General features: G+C 45.9%; 1 protein-coding gene across 6 annotated transcripts in view; it reads left to right on the top strand.

The window, feature by feature from the left end:
• Positions 1-6,667: 6,667 nt before the first annotated feature.
• The window catches only part of Ggta1 (glycoprotein alpha-galactosyltransferase 1 (inactive)), an 88,394-nt gene continuing 71,334 nt past the window's right edge, over positions 6,668-23,727 (top strand). For 3 of the 6 annotated variants that reach the window (XR_005873162.1, XM_021234086.2, XM_021234082.2), the window contains exon 1: positions 8,055-8,131. The gene's annotated coding sequence lies outside the window, so the exon portion shown is untranslated. Of the gene's footprint in view, positions 6,943-8,054; positions 8,132-23,727 lie in introns of those variants that run through there. The other 3 variants (XM_013122045.3, XM_013122046.3, XM_021234087.2) reach the window with 3 other exon arrangements.

The raw sequence follows: 23,727 nt of genomic DNA, 5'->3' as shown, positions 1-23,727 counted from the left end.
CTCCCTAAAGTTTCCTCTCTGCTTCGTGGCTATCCTCATGCCATCCCGGCTTCAGGAGGCAGATGTCTCTACTCACCTCTTTTCTTCATCGGGGCAGCTGCTGAAATCCACAGGTTTCTGTGGTGGTTTAACAGGAATGGTCCCCATAGGCTTGTATGATTGAATGCTTAGTCACCAGGGCGTGGAACTCTGATAGGATTAGAAGGATTAGGAGGTGTGGCCTTGTTGGAGGACGTGTGTCACTGGGGGTGAGCTTCAAAGCCTATGCCAAGCCTGGAGTCTGTCTTTCGCCCTGCCTACAGCTCTCAGCTACTGCTCCAGTGCCGTGCCTGCTGCCATGCTGGCCGCCGTAATGGTAATGTACTAACCCACTGAAAGCCTAAGCCAGTCCCCAGTTAAATGCTTTCTCTGATCTTCTGGGTTTTTGAGATAGGTTTTCTCTGGGTAGCTCAGGTTGTCCCGGAACTCATATTGTCGACCAGACTGATCTCGAATTTACAGAGACCTGTCTTTCCTCTGCCTCCACCCCACCTTGTGTGTGTGTATGTGTGTGTGTGTGTGTGTGTGTGTGTGTGTGGTGCTGGGATTAAAGGTACACACCACCACATCCAGCCACATGCTTTCTTTTTTAAAGAATTGCCTTGGTTGTGCTGGAGAGATGGCTCAGCGGTTAAGAGCACCGACTGCTCTTCCAGAGGACCTGAGTTCAATTCCCAGCAATCACATGGTGACTCACAATCATCCCTAAAGAGTTGCTTTGTGCATGGTATTTCTTCAAAGCAATAGAACCCTGACTAAGACACCTATACTGGAGGTTTTTTTTTAAACCTCTAATAAAATATGCTCAAGTTTCCTTTTGAGTATATTCTTTTATTAACTAGTCTAAGAACCCAGAAAGGTACTTCAATTCCCCTGTAACATGTGGTAATTCTTTTGAGACTCCCTCAAATTTCTGGTAAAACTACCATTGTTTTCTTAATGATTCTTTAGTGTGGTGGGAAGGGGCTCGTGTGTGGATCAGAGAATGACTTGCCTTAGTTAGTTCTCTGTTTGTACCATGTGAGTTCTTGGAATTGAACTCATGTCCTCAGACTTAGCAGCAAGCAACCTTACTCACTGGGCTGCCTGGCCAGCCCTTGTCTTCTTATTTTGGGCCAGGGTGCTTAGCTGTGCAGACCAGGCTAGCTTTGAATCTGAGGCAACCCTTCCACCTCTGCCTCTTGCATGCTGGGATTATAGATGTGCACCACCACGTCTGGCCCAAAAGTCCTCAAGCAGGGCGTAATGGTACTCACCTGTAATTCTAAGCACTTGGGAGGTAGAGGCCTGGAGTTCAGGGGGGCAGCCTTAGTCACAGAAAAAGTTCAGAGCCACCTACAGCTACACAAGATACTCTCAAACAAACCAAAGGGCTTTGGTAGAGAGGATTTCAGAGAGGAGAAGCCATGATCAGAATACGGTGTATGAAAAACATTATTTTCGGGCGTTGGTGGTGCCTTTAATCCCAGCACTCGGAGGCAGAGGCAGGCGGATGTCTGTGAGTTCGAGGCCAGCCTGGTCTACAAAGCGAGTTCCAGGACAGTCTCCAAAACAATACAGAGAAACCCTGTCTCGAAAAACCAAAAAATAAAAATAAATAAATAAATAAAATAAATTAGAAAGAAAAACATTATTTTAATAAAAACAAAACTACAGCAACAAAATCGCATCCCTTCTAATGGACAGAACAGTCCAAACAATATGTTCTCCAATGTGATAATGAGATGTGAAAAATAATGCAACTTGGCATCTCACGTCCACTGATTTAACTGTGGCTACTAATGCGCTCCTGTGAGTACATAAGCAAGACAGTAATGCCCAGATTGATTTTCATTATTGTAATGGCGGCTGTTCTAGTAAGGTTTACTATAGCTATGATAAAACACCATGTCTAAGAGCAGACTGGGAAAAAAGGGTTTATTTGGCTTAGACTTCCACATCGCTGAAGAAAGTCAGGACAGGAACTCAAGCAGGACTGGAACCTGGAGGCAGCAGCTGATGCAGAGGCCGTGGATGGGTGCTGCTCACTGGTTTGCTCCTCATGGCTTGCTCAGTCTGATTTCTTACAGAACCTAGGACGGTCAGCTCAGGAATGGCCCCTACAAGGGGCTGGCTTCTCCTCCATAAATCATTAAGTCTTGTCTACAGCCTGATCTTATGGAAGTATTTCCTTAATTGAGTTCCCTCCTCTCAGATGACTTTAGCTTATGTAAAACTGACATTAAATGAGCCAGCACAACTGCCTACACTCCTCATTCCTGAGCTGATATGGACCCATGATTCCATTCTCCCACTGTCTTGCTCCACTGGGGTTTCCCAAGTTTTGCAACAGCATTTGATGAGGATGTAGGCTCTGTGCATCTGTCAGGAATCTAAACAGTTCTCTGTTCCATTAGCATAGGACAATCCACAATGTGTGCCATCTTCAGGACATCAAGCTACAACTTAGCTATAGGAAAGAATTAAGAAGTATATTTCTTAGTCTGTGAAAATGGTGTTGAAGGGCTGGAGAGATGAGGGCAGTAAAGAGCATTCGATGCTCTTCTAGAATGTGAGTGTTACAGTTCTGAGGGGGAATGCTTCTGCAGTGGAAGTGTTACGGCTCTGCTCTGGGGTTGGGGAAAGTTTCCCCAAAGTGCGCCAGCTCTGAAGAGAAAGGTACCCTGGCAAGGTTACCAGAAAGGAGCCAGGTAGAGGGAAGGGCAGTTGAAGAGGTGGATTCGAGAATTTGGAACTAAATATACTGGGTGGCAGAAGCCAGAAGAAACAAATGATCAACACACACCTTAATAAAGTCAAATCAGCCAGGCATTGGTGGCGCATGCCTTTAATCCTAGCACTTGGGAGGCAGAGGCAGGAGGATCTCTGTGAGTTCTAGGCCAGCCTGATCTACAGAGTGAGTTCCAGGACAGCTAGGGCTACATAGAGAGACCCTGTCTCAAACAAAGCAAAGCAAAGCAAAGCAAAACAAAAAAGATTCAGATGAAAATTTGAGTCAGCCTGAAATGTTGAGATGTGGGCATGGCTGAAAGGTAAGAATGGCGTCCTCTACCAATGTTACCTGAAGAGGGAGAGCTTGCTGCGGGGAGTGTTTGGAGACCCCTGTATGTTAGGTGGTGGGTCAGGCGGTGAGGAGAGAAGACAGTAACAGATGACCCAAAGGTTAACTTCTTTGATTAGAGTATAATAAGTTCAGCTTCAGTCAGAGGTACATTCTTGTATAATGAGTGCATGGAGGTGTAGCTTTAATACCTTTATGAAGCAAGCTTATCTTTCATAAACTGAATACAGTGACCAGAAAGCCCAGAGATAGGGCCGGGCGTTGGTGGCGCACACCTTTAATCCCAGCACTCGGGAGGCAGAGGCAGGCGGATCTCTGTGAGTTCAAGGCCAGCCTGGTCTACAGAGTGAGCTCCAGGACAGCCTCCAAAACAATACAGAGAAACCCTGTCTCGAGAAACCCTGTCTCGAAAAACCAAAAAAAAAAAAAAAAAAAAAAAAAAAAAGAAAGCCCAGAGATAAATTCTGAGCTCTTGCCATCAAAGCAGCCTTAGCAATGGTAACTGTGGCAGAGAAAACAAAACAAAACAAAAAAGCAATAAACATAGATATAGAAAGCTCACACACTCAAAAAATACCAATAGAAGCAAAACATATGGTGGCCACTATCATTCATGCATTCAACTGAGCCTGACCAATTTCCATCTCAGCCCTCATGTTTACAATGACATTTACAGATACTCCAGAAAACACAGACTCATTTACACACAGAAGACAACACTTGACAATCAGAATCGGGCAAGCAAGCTACATCTTGCCTTTTGTCCAACATGGGAGTTGTAGTAGTTTGAATGTAATTGCCCCCATAAGCTCAGAGGGACTGGCATTATTAGGAGCTGTGGCCTTGTTGGAGGAAGTGTGTCATTGGGGAGGCGGGCTTTAAGTTCTCTTACGCTCAAGCTATACATAGTGTAGATGCAGACGCCTTCCTGTGGACCCAGATATAGAACTCTCGGCTACCTCTCCAGTATCCTATCTCTGCATGCTGCCATGCTTCCCACAGTGAAGATAATGGACTAAGCCTCTGAACTGTAAGCCACCCTCCATCAAATGTTAGCCTTTATAAGAATTGCTATGGTCATGGTGTCTCTTCACAGCAATAGAAACACTAAGACAGGAGTGAAAGGGTTTTGTAATTGGATGAGAGGGGAATGATATTTGGCTATAGAGGGGTTTGGGGGTGTCCCATACGAAGGATCCACCTGGGAAGCCAGTAGGGGAAAAGGTGTGTCAGGTTGTGTGGTTTGGAGGAGAAAGAGGGAGGGAACGGCTGGTGATCCTGGGGTCAAGCCAATGCAGGGAGAAGAAATAGAGGTTCCCACTTTGGATATGAGGTCCCTTCCCAGCAAGGGGATGGGACAGGTTGGTACCACTAGGAAGGAGTGGGTGAGGGAGGGGAGTACCACTAAAGATATAGCTAAGTGGTGGGGCTTGGTGAGTTTGATAAGGCTGCCCCCCCTACTCTGACCAGAGAGGGACAGGAGAGGTGGGTCCCCAAAACTTAATCAGGACCCAGAAAGTGGCCCTGATATCCAGTAGGAAGGAGCTGGATCACCCTGATACTGTGTGGGGAAACTTGGCGGATTCCTTGACCCTCGAACATTATCATAACAGTTTTCTCACTCAGTGGGGGTTAGGGGATTAGCCTGAAGAGAAACTGGGCACCTGGTACTAGGGCTTTTATGGAGGCCAAAAGGCAAGGACAGGACAAAAAATGGAGCTCAGGGGAGTAGGTGTGTCTCATCCGAGGGCCTAAGGGAACTGCAGGATTGCAGCTCCAATGGTTGGGGGATTGGGTCAGATGAAGAGGGTCAGTTTTAGCCTTAAAGACTGTGCCTGGGGGCCCTCCACTCCCAAGAGTACCAGATAAGTGCCAAACACTCAGTGGTCACTTTCTCAGACTCAGGGAAACATTCACATTCACCAAAGGGGGAACTTACCTACCTCATTGGGTGGGGGTGCTGACAGATTGGAGAGCTAGGAGGTGAGTCTGTTGCTCACCTCCTGGACCAGAGATGAGGGATGGGGTCCCAGTGCAGTTTCGGACCCTCCCCACTCCAAGGGGGGAGCACAGGCACCAGGAGAGCCTATTGGAGTCACAGTTCAAATCTAATTGTGTCAGCTCTAAGGGGAAAGGCTTTGCCACAGGAAGTGTTACCATTTCCCTCTGGGGTGGGGGAAGGTTTCCCCACTACAAGTATTACAGGTCTGCTCCCACAGGGAAGATTTCCCCAAAGTGTTACAGTTCTGTAAGGAACAGTATCCTGGCAGTCAAGGAATACCACAAAGTCACAAGGCACATCAAACTTGCCACAAGAGATAAACTGGGAAGAAGAACCCAGGAGGGTGGCTGCCTCTGCTGGGAAGGAAGCTGCAAAGAACTGAGCAGGGCTGATAGGGCAGTTCCAGGGTGGGGGCGGTGGGGTTTCAAGTCCAGGGCTTGGGCTTTTTTTGTTTGTTTGTGTTTTTGTTTTTTGTTTTTCGAGACAGGGTTTCTCTGTGGCTTTGGAGGCTGTCCTGGAACTTGCTCTTTGTAGAACAGGCTGGTCTCGAACTCACAGAGATCCGCCTTGCCTCTGCCTGCCTCGGGAGTGCTGGGATTAAAGGCGTGCGCCACCAATGCCCGGCCTTGGCTTTGGGGGTGGGGAGGAGGGGGTGGGGGGGTTGGGGGGTGGGGTGGGGGGCTGTCCTCTGGTGGAACCTTCTGGTTGGAGGTGCTCATAGGAGGGGCCTGGGGCTGGGCCTCAAGAGACTTCAGAGGGCCTGGGTTCTGTTTTAAGCAACCACAAGGTGGCTCAACCTATCCTGAACTCCAGATCTAGGGGATCAAAATAGTCTCTTCTGAACCTCTTGGGGGAACCAGTCACAATGCAAATATGTACATTCAGGCAAAACACCCACACATATAGAATTAAAAAAATACTTCAAACAAAAATCTCTCTGTCTCTCTCTATCTCCCCCCCCCCCGCACACACAAAGAAAACTATATTCAGTGGTGAAAATTTTAGCCAAAGCAAAATTTTGCTTTTCTACGGAACAAAATAGATTCCCCCGCGCTTGAGGGTGGAGCAAAGCAGATGAGCAGATGCGCCTGTTCGGCGTAGAGACACAAAAGTCTGCCACAGCTGTTTTGGGCTCCTGTCTAAATACTTACAGAAGACAACCCTGTATAACCTCGCCAGAGAACACCCGCAAGCAAGCCATCCACGCTCTAGGTGCCTCACGGCCAGCAGTTACCCCTAGAACTCAGCCCTGGGAGACCTACCCCTAGTAGCCATCCATTGCAGTCTGGAGCCTGTGGCTGTTTCTCCCCTTGGGAAATCCACGGAGGGGAAGACCTAGGCGTGTAGGTGTCTGGCTGTTAGCCAGTGCCCCTGAGCCCTTTTCCTTCCTCGTTTGTTTCGGGTGACACCCCACCCCCCATCCGTCCCGCCTCTGCGACCCTTGCAGGAAGGTCAGGGAGACAGGAGGCCTTGACCAGGGTCTTTTTTTTTTTTTTTTTTTTTTTTGCTGGTTTCAGGCTTTTTTCTGCTTGAGTGGAGATGAAACAAACATCTCTCCTCCCGCAGCCAGACACACGTGCACTCGCGCCCGGCGCTGTGTCAGGGGCCAGGACGCTCTAGGCTCCCACTCCCGGGTCCGCACTCGGCACTCGCCGCTCGCCCGCGCCCCCCGCCACGGCGCGCTGCCCGGAGGAGGCATCCGCGGGGACGGAGGCGGGCGCACACCCCGCCCGGCACACCCGGCACACCCCGACGGAGCAGCGCAGGGCGCCGCCAGGCGAGCGCGGTCCTGCTCCCTGCGCGGCCGACCGCACCCGCCGGGCCTGGTTCTGCGGATCAGGTGGGTTCCACGGAGCTCCGGACACTGAAGCCACCAGTAGTCACGCGTGGGGAAGCGGTGTGAGCGAGCGGGCAGTGCCGCTGCTCCGGCCTAGCCCTACTATGGTCCTTGTTTTTGTTCTGGTCACTTGATCATTTCCTCTGTGTCCAGTTCTTAACTCCAGGCCCTGTTCCACCCTGTACCGCGTCGCTGCATCTGTCTAACCTTCCAGACCAGGGCCTGCTGGGCTGAGGGCCGGGGCCACCCCCTTCCCTCGGTATCCGAGAAGCAGGGCCGGGCTGGGCTGGGCACCGCAGACAAACTCGGGGCCACCAGTACTAACCAGAGAGTCTGGAAAGGCAGGAGGTGTCCTATCCTGCTATAGGGTAGGACAGGGCGGGATAGCTCTTCCTCCGAACAAACGGGAAAGAAAGGGGAGCAGGTGGGGGTAAAGTGTGGAACTCCTGAATTCGAGAGAGAGACACAGACAGACAGAGCTTAGGAAGGACGAAGCCCAAAACCAAGCCTGGACAGTCTCAGGCACCAACTTTTCAAACCGCTTCGTTCCCACCGCAAAGAGACACCACCTTACCCAGCGTTTGAAGATGGCAGGGAAACTGCTCAACAGAGCGCTCACACACACACACACACACACACACACACACACACACACACACACACACACACACACACGCTTTATTATTTTATAGTAGCATATTTTATTTTATGTTAGCATACAAAGTAATGTGTTTCATTGTGGTATTTTCACATATATGCAGTTGCACAAACTCTTGAAAAGCATCCAAGAAACAGCAAAGCGAGAACTATGTCAGGATGCAGGGCTTGGGAACAGAGGAGAGCAGAGCGTCTGGAGCCTGAGGTTGCTGTCTTCCTGCGGTGGGGCCTGGACCCAGGAGAGGAGGGCTTTGTGTCAGCACCACTTGCTCCTCCCCCAGGAAGGACCCGCGCGACCCATGAACTCTTTTTTTTTTTTTTTTTTGGTTTTGCTTGTCTGGCATTATCGACCCCAGAATAGATCTGATTGCCTCTTTCATTTGCCTGAAGGTTGATAGGTGTGTCTCAGGAGGCAGATTCTGGGTGGAGCCCTGGTCTTGCCTTTTCTTACTTGGGAGACACCTTCCCTGGCACAGTCTCTTGTTGGCAAGCAGCGAGTAAGGAATCTGCTGGAGACCTCACTCTCAGGTTCTTGGTAGGCAAAGGCGAGGGGGTTCACCCATGGCTGGGGTGTGCTGGGGTTGGGGCGTCAGGACTATGGAACCTCTGCCTCTTGCTGGTACTAGACACTTTCTGTCTTCTTTTATTTTCTGTCACAGTTATTTTTGGGAGCAGTTGCTTCCTCCCTGACGGGAGCCGGATGCCGCTCCAAGCTATATCTGTTGCAATTAACAGGTGCCCAGCGACTAAATAGGGCTGGGCTGGAAGCTTTCCTCGGGATCACCTGGTTCCAGAGGCTTTGAGGACTTATTGGCTCAGGCCCCAGTGGCCTGAGGGGTATCTGGAGGTGCAGGCTCCTGTTTCTCTGAGAGTACTAGATAGAACCATTGTCTCTGTTAGGAACCCCTCAGAGGGTGCTTTGGGGGAGTCCTCCCGCCCCCCATTCCCTGTGATTGGCCAGTTTTCGTGGGGCAATGCCTGAGATCAGAAGGTGTAAGTAGATCAGTTGATTACAATCAGGTCCTCCAGTGGCTGAACTTTTTTTTTTTTTTTTTTTGAGTCACAGGGCAGGAGTGACCTTTCTCTCTCTTCCCCAGTTCTGTGACAACTCTGTGCCAGGGGCTGACCATGAGGCTTATTCCCTGGGCACGTCTGGTCTCTAGTGGGACTTCTAGTGTAAATGGGTCCCTCAGGGTCCCTAGTCTAACAAGCCAAGTCGCTGGGATCTCAGTAATTACATCAAAGCTGAGGTGTGAATGGGGTCCAGTTGGTCTCTAAGGCTGCAGGCTTTCTTTCTCATCAACACAGCCCACCACTGCTAGAAAATGCCTAAAGGACTTTGGGGGGAGGGCTGGGGGAGTGGAAGGGAGGGGTAGGGACTGAGCATTTAAATACCTGCAGTCAGGCATACTTATTATTTTATTTGAAGTGAATATGCTTTCTGCTCATTTTAGATACTTAAATTTTATTTTCTAGCTTAAAATTCACTGTAATTTACATACACTAAAATCCACAAGTCATAAGCATTTTTGGTTCAGTGATCTGGAAGGTTCTTGGAGGGACAGTTTTTGGCCATTTTCGATGGAGTGGCTGAGGTCTTATGTAACCAAACTTTTCCTGGGGAGACTAAACACATGTCTACTCACCCAGGATAGGGACAGACCAAAGTAGGGATACCACCAGAGTCCAGCTTTGTGAGCCAGTGAGTGTTTATTGAGGTTACTTACAGGAGTATGGGTGAGGGGGTCACTTCCAGGAGCATAAATGACTCACAGACAGCTGCATCACCAGTGCCCACCCCAGCACAGGTGACAGCTCACAAAAGCTAGGAACCCGGAGTACACTATACATCCTGCAGGCAGCATGACAGGTTGGAGAGTGTCCTTTCCAAGGGACTCTGGTCTAATCTGGTCTAAACCTCCTAGGCAGCTCAGCTGGTTTCTGCTGCTTCTAGTCAGCTGGCCAGGCCTGTCTTCTTTGCAGCTTGGCTTGTCTGTGAGGGACTCTCAGCTTTTATTGCTTGCTCTGGCTAGAGGGGTCTAGTGAATCTGGTCAGTTTCAGGGTCTTCCTGAAGCTATCTTGTTGATGTTAACTTCCCTGCTTAAGATACTTCCCTGCAGGGTGAAATGTTTTAATCTAGGACAAAACTGTTACACAACAGTCTTGAGATGTGTGTTTGGGGGTGGGATGGAGTTTTTGATGAGGGCATTTGAACCCAGGACCTTTACACACCCAGTTTGGGTTGTTATCCACTGAGCTGTAAATACCCAAAGCCCCTGCAATTATTCTACCTCTGAGCAATATCCCCTAGCCCCTTTTGATCCGCCATTTGTTTTGAAACGTGGTCTTGCTTTGTAGGCCTGACAAGGCCTTGGGCTCTCTCCATAGATGCCCTGTCTCAGCTTCCTAGCTTTTGGAATCCCAGTGTGCTCTATTGTACCTGACCTCACACACCAGTGCGGATTTGTTTTTGTATTTTAAAACTAAAGACCATTTTATTAGAATTTGAAGAAAATGGCAAGATAGGCAAGCATGAATCTTGGCAGAGACTGGGAGGAGTTTTTTGAGTTGTGGTTCAAGGGCAGGCTCATGGAATCCTGTGAGTTTGAGGCCAGCCTGGTCCACAGTACAAGTTCCAGGACAGCCAGTCTGTTACACATAGAAACTGTCATGAAGAAAAAATAAATAAACTGTGTCTCCCAGAGATAGGACTTAGATTCCACTGACTCTAAGAAAGAACCTCCGTGGGCCTCAGCAGAATCCCGGCTCTGCCACATTTATGGGAGAGGCCATCTTCAATGGCTTTCATGCTTGTTAATGCCTGTCTGGCTACCCATCGTCTAGGACGCAGATGGCTGCCCAGTGGAGCTGGGCACTTGCATCTGAGATGGAGGCATAGAAGTCCCTGGTGTGGCCGCACTTGCTGACTTTCAGGCACTGGAAGGTAATCTAGGGGACCCAGTGGAGAAAGTCCACACACACCCTGTAAATGACAGGAGGCACAATCATGCGGCTCCTGAGATGAACAGATCATTTCCTCCATGGCAATCTGGACACTGTCTGTGTGGGTTGTGTAAGCTGCCAGGTTACACAGTGCTGTTTTGTTTATGGCCAGGCAGGGCGAGAGTCCTTTACTCCAGGTTCCCTTCCTGGTGTGTTGGTAGCCCGAGGGAGGCCTGAAGGCCCGATTCCTCCCTTTTACATCTACTTACTCTTTGATTCTGTATTCTCACCAGTTCTTTGAATCTTTGGCTATACATTCTTGCTGGGTGGTTAAAACCGAGGTATCTGAAAATGTGCTCAATTTTCTTTCTGTTGCTAAAGGCTATTGGTGCTCCTTAAGGCTACTCTTAGGGACTTTCAAGATCCCCTGAAGCCTCTTTGTCTCCCCTGCCAGCTTTGCCATCTGTTGGGCTAAGTTGGGGGCTTGCTGACCATGTTGCTTCCCTTGGAAGTCCCCAGGGCGTTCTGTCCATGTTGACCCTCCTCTTTGCAGAATCCTTAGATTCAACGTCTGCCACCAGGGCTCCAGTCCAGAGGACAAGGGACTTGCGAGAGCTGTCAGGACCCTTGGAGAACTGTCCCATCATCCCTGGGAGCCTGGTTGACCCAGGGGTAGGGTTCAAAATAATGGCTCTTCCTTTAGCCCTTGAATCTTCATTGGCTCCAGTCCAACCAAGTTGGACTGTTGAGCTCTCCTACTCCCCAGAGAGTCAGTTACAACAGCCTTGAAGAGAAGCTTGGACATAGGGCACATCTGATCACTTTTTACAGATCTAGACCTGGAAGTCAGTAAGCATTTATAGTTACTATTATTATTTATTTTTATCATAAAGCTTAAATTACCAGTGATTGGTCACTCTCTCCAACAAGTTGACTTGAATTCTAAATGACATTGTGCAGGGACAAGTTTGCTTCTTTCTTGGGGATCGAATTTATTCTAATCCTAGGGAGTGCATTTGATGAGAACCAGTGCTCAAGGAAGAGTAAGGGTAGCAGGGCAGGAACATGCACTGCTGATTCCAGACTGCATTGGCTGATGAGAATAAAGGCCCAAAGTTTACTGGGAGTTGGGGTACATGCTCCCCACAGTCTTCAAATTCCCTTAGTACCAGGGTCTACGTTCCCCAACTGATGATGGTCAGGGTCTACAAGTTTCTTTGACCAGAGGGGACCAAGCTTTACACACAGACTCTCTCTCTCTCTCTCTCTCTCTCTCTCTCTCTCTCTCTCTCTCTCTCTCTCTCTCTCTCCCACACACACACACTTACACGACTCCTCCCCAGCAGCTGACAAGATTTATGGCTTACCTGCCCTGTTGCTGGTCTTGTACATTTTCATGAAACAGTTCCTGAGTTTCCTTCTGAGTCTGTTTTAAAATTCTTTTTGCCAACAAGACTAAGCCCCTGCAGAAGAGAACCTGGATTCTCTGGTAACATACAAGGGGATCACAAATGACAGACCAGGTGGCTACCCTTTGGCTATTTCTTCTCCAGGCTTTATCTCCCTACCACCATAGGTCTTAAGGCCTTTGCTTTGTTGCTAGCTGGAATTTCTTGGAGAGGGAATATATTCATAACACCATGAGGTGATTTTTTTAGATCTTTTTGCCTAAATGTACCAACTGGGTCCTAAAGGGAACAGACACTGCCTTGGAGCCATCAGCCACCAACACAGTGACTGGGACAAAAGGCTCTTTAGGATTGCCTCCCCATCACTCTGGATTCCTCCAGGAAGGGAATTAAAAGTACTCTGTATGTGTGTGTGTGTGAGTGAGTGTGTGTGTGAGAGAGAGGGACAGAGAGACAGAGACAGATAGAGAAAGAGAGGGAGAGATACTGTGTGCGAGAGCGTCTGTGTTGAGGGTGTGTGTGTCTCTGTGTGTGAGTCTGTGTGTGTGAGAGAGTATGTGTGAGTGTGTGTGAGAGAAAGACTATGTGAGTGTGTGTGTATGTGTGTGTGTGTGAGAGAGAGAGACAGAGACAGATAGAGAAAGAGAGGGAGAGATACTGTGTGCGAGAGCGTCTGTGTTGAGGGTGTGTGTGTCTCTGTGTGTGAGTCTGTGTGTGTGAGAGAGTATGTGTGAATGTGAGACTGTGCGTGTGTGAGAGTGTGTGGTGTGTGTGTGTGTGTGGTGTGTGTGTGTGTGTGTGAGAGAGAGAGAGAGAGAGAGAGAGAGAGAGAGAGAGAGAGAGAGAGAGAGAGAGAGCCACGGAGGTCTGCATGCAAGCAGCTGTGCCTGGTGTGAGGTATCTACAGAGCAAGTGACGAGCAGAGGGTCAGAATGAGTGTGCTTTCCAAAGAAGAGACAGAACGCGAGGAAAGGAACAGTTAGTTAGACCTTTTGTGTTAGAACTCCGAAGAGCGAGAAGGCAGGAAAATGTAAGCAACTGCCTTTTACTTATTTCCTTTTATTTTTTATTTTTTTGGTTTTTTGAGACAGGGTTTCTCTGTATTGTTTTGGAGGCTATCCTGGAACTCACTCTGTTGACCAGGATGGCCTCGAACTCACATAGGTTCGCCTGCTCTGCCTCCTGAGTGCTGGGATTAAAGGCGTGCGCCACCAACGCCCGGCGCCTTTTACTTATTTTTTAATCTTTTGAGACAGGGTCACACTTACACATGCAGGCCTGGATTGAATGTATTTCTTCTGCCTCGCCTCCGCTCGAGTGCTAGGACTGTAAAGGCGCACTGCTATTCCGCACTTACATAATCGCTGGGGACTGAACCCGGGACTTCGTATGCCAAGCAAGGACTCTACCACCGGAGCTCCATGCCAGCTCAGTTGTCAGTACCTGCTAAGCAACTACCCAAAATGAGACAAATGCTTTCATCAAGCATAGAGAGATGGCTCTTCAGCTGAGGGGGACCTGAGTTTTGTTTCCAGCACTCAGGACAAGTCAGTTGGCTCATAAATGCCTGTGAGTCTAGCTCCAGGGGACCTGATCCCTTCCTCTGACCCCCGAGGGCCTCTGCATGCAGGAGCAACACCCCATAGAGACAGACACACATACACACCATTAACAATAGTGAGTCTTAAAAAACTGTCATCACCCGAGAAAATCCTCGTTTTCTTTCCCCCCCACACAGCCGTTTCCGGAGTTTGTCGGTCACTGGTTGATTCTGCCTGTTCCTGGACTTCATGTAAACAGAACCAAACATGTCTGGTTTATTTCACTCACACAGTGTGTTGAGATTCAATTGTAGTGTGCTTATGAGTAATTTGATTTTTGCTGTTGTTAAGCTGTGTCCGCTTCACAGCCCCCGTTTGTTTATCTCTTGTAGTTTTGGTTGTGAGCCTAGCCTTTAACAACTGAGCGGCTCTCCAGCCACATCTGCTTATCTCTTCTCTCATCAGAGACCAGGGTAGTCCCTTCCGGGGTGGGGTTAGCATGCAAGCGCTTTTGTTCAAACCTGCTTAGAACATTGGTGTGCAGCCAGAAGGGAAATGTGAAATTGCTGGGTCACTATTTGTTCCCTTAGCAGCGTGTGAGAACTGGAGTTGTTGAGGTGTGTGTGTGTGTTGTGTGTGCGTGCAGTGTGTGCACGTGCCTGTGTGCACTCACATGCATGTACACCTGTGCACCTGTGCACATGGTCCATTCGTGCACATATGGCATCCAGAGGGAGGAGTCGGGTGTCTTCACTTGCTGTCTCTTTTTTGTGGTCACAGGGTCTCCCTGGATCTCGAGTTCCCCACCTCAGCTAGACTGACTGGTGGGCAAGCCCCCAGAACCCTCCCCCCTGTTCCTGGGGTTCCCCAGCACTAGGGTTCTAGCATGCAGCACCATGCCTGACTTTTAAACTTGGCTCTTCACGCTTGCAGAGGGCTGTGTGTGTGTGGTCCATGCGGGTGAAGGAGGCTGCCCGACAGTATTGTTGGTTACTGAGCTGTCTCCCATGCTCGCCTACCTCACAGTGCCTTCCCACAGAGACTCCTGGAATCCAGCGTGTTCTCTGTCATCAATCGGGATTTTCAGAATCTAGGCAAATTCAAGAACATCTCAGATTTTAAATGTGACATCCCTAGTGTCCACCTCATCTTCACTGTGGCTCCTCGGTCCTGGCTTTTAACTTTCGTACATTTCTTCTTGAACATATTAGGCACTGCAGTTCTCAACAGGTCCAGCATGGAATCCGTTTTCTAATGGTGTCGTTCTGTCGTTATCGCTGGATGAATGTTGGTGCTGGTGGCGCAGAGAACAGGGAGGAGTGTCTGGGGCAGGGAAGGGAGTGGACTGAGTTCAGTGGTGCAGAACAGCGCTGGTAGGGCCTGGGGGCAGGACAGCATGGAACCAAGAAGTGCCACTGGGCAAATAAATTACCGAAATACACGGAGAGAGGAGGATGGAGGAGACAGTGAGCAAGCGGAGCCGCGGAAGCTGAAGCAGCAGGAAGCGTTGACTTCTTGATACATTTTACTTATCGCGTGTGTACGAGTGCGGGTGCACGTGTGGAGATCAGTGGGAAGTTTGTGCGCTTGGTTCTTCCTGCCATGTGTTTCCTGGAAATCAAACTCACTTCTTGGTTGCAAATGTTGTAAACTGCTGGGCCAGCTGGGTAGCCCAAGATTTTGTTTGTTTTTAGACAGTTTCCTTGCAAAGCTATGTCTGGCCTAGAAGTTGCTACATAGGCCAGGCTGTCCTTAAACTCACAGATGCCCACCTGCCTCTGGGTCCTGAGTACTGGGCTCAAGGGCATGTAGCACCATGCCCAGCCCAAGAAGTAGTTTTTTGAGACAGGGCTTTCCTGTGTAACCTGTGTAGCCCAGGTTAGGCCTCAGTGCCTCTCTGTAGTTTAGGATGACCCTGAATTCCTTTTACTTCTGTTTCCCAAGCATGTATCACCTCACCTGCCTAAGCAAGGAATCTCTATGTGTAAAGCCACAGCTGTGTGAATGCAGTGTCTTTGGAAGTCAGAGAGGGCACTGGATCCCCGGAACTGGCGTTACCTGCTGTTTCAAGCCACCATGTGGGTGCTGGCGACTGAACCTGGAAGAGAAGCCAGTGCTCTAACCACTGAACCATCTCTCCCACACCCAACTTTTTAGTTAGTACACAAAGCAGCGAGTTTTTTTTTTTTTTTGCGGTATTTTCATGCAAAGCTGCTCTTGCCCCTCCTCCCTGTGCTCTCCCAATCTGCCCCCAATGGGACGCACTTTTCACATTCACGCCACTTAAGTTCTGTCACCCTCCTGTCTTAGGGTTCTATTGCGGTGAAGAGACACCATGACCACAGCAACTCATATGAAAGAAAACATTTCATTGGAGTGGCTTGCAGTTTCAAAGGTTCAGTCCATTATCGTCATGACGAAACATGGTGGCGTGCAGGCAGACACGGTGCTGGAGAAGGAGCTAAGACTTCTACATCTGAATCCTCAGGCAACAGGGAGTGAACTGTGAGCCACACTGAGCGTAGCCTGAGCACATGAAACCTCAAATCCCACCCCCAGTGACACACTTTCTCCAACAAAGCCACACCTCCTAATATTGCCACTCCCTATGGGCCTATGGGGGCCATTTTCTTTTAAACCACCAAATTCCATTCCTTGGCCCCCATAGGCTTGTGGCCATATCATAATGCAAAAACTGCATTTAGTCCAACTTCAAAAGTCCACAGAGTCTATAACGGTCTCAAACTTGTTTAAAAGTCCGAAGTTCAAAGTCTCTTCTGAGACTCATGCAATCTTTTAACTGTAATCCCCTCTAAAATCAAAATAAAAACAGATTATATGCTTCCAAACAGATTATATTCCAGCATAAAGTAGTATTCTGCAACACAACAAATGTAACACATCTTTGCTTACTAAAGTAATATTCCACAACAAATAACCACACAACAGAGTGTATACTAGACTGTTTGGAGATTTCCTCTGCCAACAGTTAATCCAAAACTCCTCACTGTAGTCTCCTCACTCTCATGCAAACTTTCTGGATAAGGGCAAAAAGCAGCCACATTCTTTGCCAAAATTGTCATGAGAATAGTCTCTAGACCACATGCTAAAATTCTTCTCCTTTGAAACCTCTTGAGCTGGGCCTCCACAGTTTGAATTACCCTCAATATCATTGTCTTTCCACTGTTTCCAAACCCAAAGTCCCAAGTCTACGTTCTTCCAAACAAAAGCACCATCGGGTCTATCATAGCGATATCCCACTTCCTGGTACCAACTTCTATCTTAGTTAGGGTTTCTGTAGCTGTGAAGAGATACCATGACCATGACAACTCTTATAAAGGAGCATATGAGACCTCAAAGCCCACTCCCACAGAGACACAAGGTCACACCTACTCCAACAAAACCACACCTCCTAATAATGCCACTCCCTATGGGCCTATGGGACCAAAGCTAGCCACAGCCATAGAGGCCAGGCAGTGGTGGCCACACCTTTTGTCCCAGCACTGTGGAGCCAGAGGCAAATGGCTCTCTGTGAGCTCAAGGGTTCCCTGGACTACACGAGAGTTAGTCAGTATAAAAGAGAAACAGAGCTCATGCTTTTAATCCCAGCACTGGAGTCTCAGGAGCAGTCTGAGATTTGGTAAGAAGTGGTGCAATCTGGAGATGCAGTCTGAGGTTTGGTGGATCGCCCCCTCGGTCTGAGCGCTGATAGAGGTGAGAACACTCATATGGCTGGCCACTTTGCTTTCTCTGGGTTTTCATTATTTGTGCTATGTTACCTCAATATAATATTTCCCAGTTTCACCCAGTTTCCTGCAAATTTCATTTTTATTTGTGGCTTATTAAGATTCCCATGTGTATTTATATATACTGCATTATTATATCCACCAGCAGATGCATAGCTACGCAGACTTCAATTTTTTTTTTGTTTTTTGTTTTTTGTTTTTGCTATTATGAATCCGTCAGCAGTCAACACAGACAGACAAGGATTTCTTGGTAGGACAGAGTCCAGGCGTAGCAGAGCTGGGTCACGTGGCGGCTTAGTTTTTAGTTTTGTGAGAAGCCTCTGCACAGATTTCCATAGTGGCTACACTGGTTTACATTTCCACCAGCAGCGGATGAGGATCCCTCTTGCCTCTAGTCCCTGACAGCGTTTGTTGTCAGTTGTTTTCTTCATGATAACCATTCTGACCAGGGTGAGATAGGGGCTCAAAGTCATTTTAATTTACATTTCCCTGATGGCTGAGGATTTTGAACAGTTTTAAAAAAACATTTTTTTGGCCAGTTGCTGACTTCAAACTCACAGAGATCCGCCTGTCTCTGCCTCCTGAGTGCTGGGATTAAAGGCATGTGCCACCATCGCCCGGCTGGCGTATTTTCTTTCTTCATTTTTTTTTTAATTGCAAGATATGGTTTCTCTGTGTAGCAGCCCTGGCTGTCCTAGAACTCTCTTTGTGGACCAGGCTGGTCTTAAACTCAGAGATTGCCCCTGCCTCTACTTTCAAGTGCCGGGATTAAAGGAGTACACCACCACTGCTGGAATTTTTTCAGTTCTTTATGTAATCTGCATAGTAACCTCCAGCTGAAGTATAGAGATGGCAAAGATCTCATTGTGTAGGCTTTCTTTTTACCCAGACCCTTAATTCCTTGCAATCCCATTTATCAGTTCATGGGACTGTTTCCTGTACTATTGGGGCTCCTTCCATTCAGTAAGTTATTTGTTCCTACATCTTGAAGTGTTTCTCCTTAGAAGTTTGAGTTTCAGCTTTAAAATAAAATCTTTGTTCTACTTTAAATTAATTTGTGTGTGTGTGTGTGTGTGTGGTGAGAAATAGAGATCTAGTTTTATTCTTCTGCAGCATTCTTTTGTTTGTTTGTTTATGCCAACATCTTCTGTTGAATGGATTTTTTTTCCAGTTATGCTATTGATACCTTTATCAAAATGTAGTGGTCACAGCTGTGAGGGTTTATTTCTGATGATTGCTTTACATATCAGTGTTTATACATTTACCATGCTGTCTTTGTCACTATGGCTCAGTAGGATAGTTTAAGTTCAGGTATTGTGATTCCTCTAGCATTGCTCTTCACACGTAGAATTGAGTTGACCATCTATGGTCTTTTGTGTTTGTGTCTGAATTTTTAGATTGTTTTTCTAGTTCCATCAAGAATATCATTTAAATTTTGATAGGAATTGCATTGAATTAGTAGAGTAATTTTATACTTCTAATATTAGTATAGTTTTTTTTCCCACATTCTCAATGCTGCCAGACTATGAGCATGGAAAGTCTTTCCATTATCTGTTTTCTTCTTCAATTTATTTTTTCATTGTAGAGGTTTTCACTTACTTTGTTAGATTTATTCCTAGGCATGTTGTTGGACTGTAGCTATTGAGAATGGAATATATTTCTTAATTTCTGTCTTAGTTCATTTTTGGTACATACAAAACCCACTGACTCCTTTGTGTATATATTAAGTTTTCTTTCTTGAAACTTTACTAAAGATGTTTATCAGATCTAAAAGTTTTCTGGTGGAGTCCGTAAGGTCTATCATATCTTTCACAGGTTGGACTTATTTTCCTACTTTTTTGTTGTTGTTGTTGTTGTTGTTGTTGTTGTTGTTTTCCGAGACAGGGTTTCTCTGTATTGTTTTGGAGGCTGTCCTGGAACTCACTCTGTCGACCAGGCTGGCCTCAAACTCACAGAGATCCACCTGCCTCTGCCTCCCGAGTGCTGGGATTAAAGGTGTGTGTCACCACCGCCCGGCCTATTTTCCTACTTTTATTCCAGTCGCGTCTTCCTCTTGTCTGAGAGCTCTAAGATGTTGAGCACAATCCTGAATGTGAGTGGAGGAGGCAGGCACCCTTGTCTCCCTCCAGAGACTAGAGGAGATGCTCAATTTCCCCATCTAATGTTTTCTATAGGCTTGTGTGTAGCATGAAAAGTAAAAGACAAATACTGGGGTTCAAGCTTCAAGCTGAAGATCAGAGAAGCAAAGCAGCCGAGCCAGTAGCTCTTACCTCTACCTCATGTTAAAATGGCTGATGATGTCTCTACAAGCTCTCACCAAGCCTCAGACCGCTGCCTCTCCTCAGGGTGGCTGGAGAATGAATGCCTTTCTGTCCTCAATGTTACTGGATAATGACTGCCCGAGACTGACCACTGAAGACCCTGCTCCTATCTTTTATACCCCTCTGGAGCTGGGATTAAAGGCACAAACTCTGCTCCTCTTTTAGATCGATTCAATCTCATGTAGCTCTGGCTGGCCTTCAACTCATCTACCTTTATCTCCTGAGTTGTGGGGTTAAAGGTGTGTGCAACCACTGCCTGGCTTCTATGGCTAACTAGTATGACTGCTTTGCTATTCTCATCTCCAGTGGTTTCAATAAACAATATGTCATCAAAATTCCTCTTTTTGTCTAATACAAAAGAGAAGGCTACAACTGACATAGGAAAAGCTATATATAATATATACAGGCAATAATTACATCAACAATGTCTAGTTCATTTGTATTTGACAAATTCAGAGAAAATACTTCATTATCTATCCTATCTTGGTGAGTCCAAAGTCTTGTATCTAATTTACTTTCTATTCTAATTAGCATTATCAAATTATCCTTTAATGTCTTTCAAAACTATTACACTTATCACATCTTTAGTGAGTTTCTTGACTGAGTCTGGTAAACAAGGAAAACTATATCTATACTATCTAGTCTTCAACTCCCTCAGAAAACCTAGGAGGAAATAATATTAACTGAGTAAGCAGGAAGCACGAGCAAGCGACTTCCAAAACATGTGCGAAATGACAGACACAGCTGACCGCCTGGACAGTCACCCAAGGTTGCTCTGCAATGTTGGGGCTTCCATCTTCGGCCTATAGGCCTAGCATCTCTGACAGACTTTTCTGTGAAGCAGGATTTTCTGAAGGGCTGTCGCCTTGTCAGCAAGGTTTTGTAGTCACTCTCTTTTGTGTCCTCCTGTTCTAATTTGGCAGTATACTGTCATCAGTGGAGACAACGTCACTTTCTCGCCCAGTGGCTTACTTTTGGCACAAAGAAAGTAAACTCCATGTGGTGTTTCTTCAATGTCCATCATATTCTCTGAAATAGATTGGTGCTGCCAGGAGCAGAAATGTCTCATTGTCATAAAAATTCATGTTATTAAAACATTTTAAATGCCATATCCTGTATATCTCTAAAGTGGTTGAAAATGACCTGTCTAAAATATATCTCTGTTTGACCTTGCTAACATGCCTAATCTGATTACAAGTTTGGTTGTAATAGTTGACTGATTACTCACCTACATTTCCTTCTTATCTTAGATAGTTGGTAATAATAACTTTCAAGGACTGGAAATTTGCATTACATTGTTAAATGAGCTGTAATAGGTACAATACCTTGAACAATATTAGAAATACATGTTTAATATGTTTTAACAAAATTAATCTTAAATTTGTATCAATATGCAATATTTGTATACAATATACAAAAATCCAATGTTAAATATTTAAAACTAGTAGTTGCTTTTTAAAGCAATAATCTACTTTCTTATCTTATCCATAGTCTCCCTTTTTTTTCTTCTCAGAGTAGATTCAATAATCTACCCTTTTCTCCTATCATATCTGTATCCCCCCCCTTTTTTTTTTCGAGACAGGGTTTCTCTGTATTGTTTTGGAGGCTGTCCTGGAACTCGCTCTGTAGACCAGGCTGGCCTCGAACTCACAGAGATCCACCTGCCTCTGCCTCCCGAGTGCTGGGATTAAAGGCGTGTGCCACCAACGCCCGGCTGTATCCCCTTTTTTTAAAAACAGAAACCTTTAATCAAATTCCCTTTGTTCAACTTTCTTCCTGACCGTAACCAACAACATTTTGTAACCAATCCCCCTAAACAATGACAAATAGCCATAACCTAATGAGTGATCAAAAACCACCTACCCCACCTCTTGGGAATGTGGGCATCGTGTTCTTAAAGTTACTTCCTGCTGTCTGAGGGCAATGGCATCTTTAGGGGATCCTTAAAAGAAAAAAAATCTGTTAACTGTCAAGCTGTAGCATTTGTTGTTCAGACTCTGCACAATGGGAAGGTGCAGGGCCTGTCTCACTCAAGTTCTGGCTGGGCCATCTCCGCTAGCTGCCTCAAAATTGTTCTGAGCAGTTTGCAGTCCAAAGCTCATCTTTGGTTGGTGTTGTTCAGCTTAATGGTATTGCCATAGACCTGGGGAAATAGTTGTTGTGGGGCTTTATCCTCCTTTTGGAGACTATAAAGGTTGCTGTTAGGTGGGGTCCTGGTTCACTGTAGAAAAGTGGTAGAGACTTAAGCCTGAAATCATGTGCAGGAAGGTAGATGAAACCTTTTTCTAGAATTAATTAGTACTCAATATGATCACTGATATCATGACAAAACTTCAAAATACATATATCAATCTTATAAATTTTATATAAATATAATATTTATGCTTTAAGAAAAACTGCTAAAAGTAACATAAAAACCAAAGGATTAAAAGACTAATGGCAATGCAATATTCCCTAAATACTTGCTTTTCTTCTGTTCCATATTGGGTGGCTCTTCTGACATGAGACAGAGATTTTGATCTTTCTTTAACAGGCATGCTTGGGTTTAAAAAAAGAGAGAGCCAAACTCCAACTCCAAAGCCAGCTTTAATCTTTAATTGGATGACAATAGAGCCATTTGCTTTCTATATCTGTAGAGGAAAACAGAAACAAACATTTGGGAAGATCTATGAAATTTTATCCTGTTGGAAGTAGCATATACCAATAGACAAATTAACTCCTTTTCTTGGGACAATTTTTCTGGATTATTTGTCCTTTTTCTTCAGGTGTCTCAGTTTTCTAGTGGTCTCTGGATTCCTTAGCTGGATAACTTCATTCTCCTGAAAAGACAAAAATAAAACCCTTCCCCAACCCTAAAATTGGGGTAGGTTCTCCTTTGGCAACTTATATCTGGTCAAATGAAAAGCATTTGTTAAGTTTTATAGGTTAGTTTAGATTAAACAGCCATGCTCCTTGATGAGCTATCATCTCTTCTAATTAAGAGGTGTTTTGTTCAAACTGAATCTTTACCAATTTTGATAGTATCCATAGCTTTTCTTCACCTATTGACACAAAATCAAACCTCGTCCCAGTGTAACACATGTCTTGGCTTCCATTTAGAGATCAACACATCTTGAAGCATACCAAGTGGTTTAATTCTGTAGTTTTTTTTTCTATTATCCAATGTCTCTCTGAAGCTGTTGTTCCTTTCTTATTCGCATTCAGAAAATTCAAAGTTAACAAAGCACTACGCAACCTGTTTCTGTGGTTCTTTATCATACTTTTCTGTTTATTTAGCATGTCCTTTAGAGTTCAATTTGATCTTTCTACAACTGCCTGCTCTGTATTGTGTGGTATACCTGTGATATGCCTTATATTATAATGAGCAAAAATCTCTTTCATTTTCTTAGAGACATGTGCTGGAGCTTGTCTGTCTTTTTTTGTACAGATATATCCAGATGGCCATAACTTCTAGCAAATGTGTAATTACTGGATCAGCCTTTTCCAAACTCAAAGCAGTTGCCCATTGAAAACCTGTATAGGTATCAGTGGTGTGGTGGTACATGTTTTAATTTTCCAAGTTGTACAAAATGGAACACATCCAGCTGCCAGATTTCCTTCCTTTGGGTTACTTCCTGCAGGTATTGGAGTTTGCTTGTATAAAGAGCAAGTAAAACATTTACTTATCATTTCCTTGGCTTCTTGCCAAGTGATGGAAAAGTCTTTTTCAAACCTTTGCTATTGACATGGTGTTTTTTTTTTATGAAATTCTGATGTCTTTAGCACATTTCCTATCAATAGTTGATCAGTTTCATCATGACCTTGTGCTAGAGGGTCTGGCAGACCCATGTGGGATCCGATATCTGTTCTATATATGAGATGATTCCTGTTCCTGATTATGTCTTGTAATTGAATAAATAATAAAGTCAATTCTGTGTCATCTGGTATAAATTCAATATGCAAAACATATTGCATCTTGTGGATCAGTAACTATGTTGGGAGGTTCTTTATGATCCATTAACACCATAAGAATAGCATATAATTCTAACGTTTGGGCAGAATTATAAGGACTTAAATCCACTTTACTTAAATTTTCTGATTTGTAGTCTGCCTTTCATGATTTATTTGCATTAGTATAAAATGTAGGGGCTCCAATTATTGGTGTTTCCCTTACAATGCGAGGAAGGATCT

The sequence above is a fragment of the Mesocricetus auratus genome, unplaced genomic scaffold, assembly GCF_017639785.1.
Source record: "Mesocricetus auratus isolate SY011 unplaced genomic scaffold, BCM_Maur_2.0 Super-Scaffold_100047, whole genome shotgun sequence".
In the NCBI taxonomy this organism is placed as follows: domain Eukaryota; kingdom Metazoa; phylum Chordata; class Mammalia; order Rodentia; family Cricetidae; genus Mesocricetus; species Mesocricetus auratus.
The sequence above is the reverse complement of the archived record's forward strand: the minus strand, read 5'-3'. Positions and strand labels throughout refer to the sequence as shown.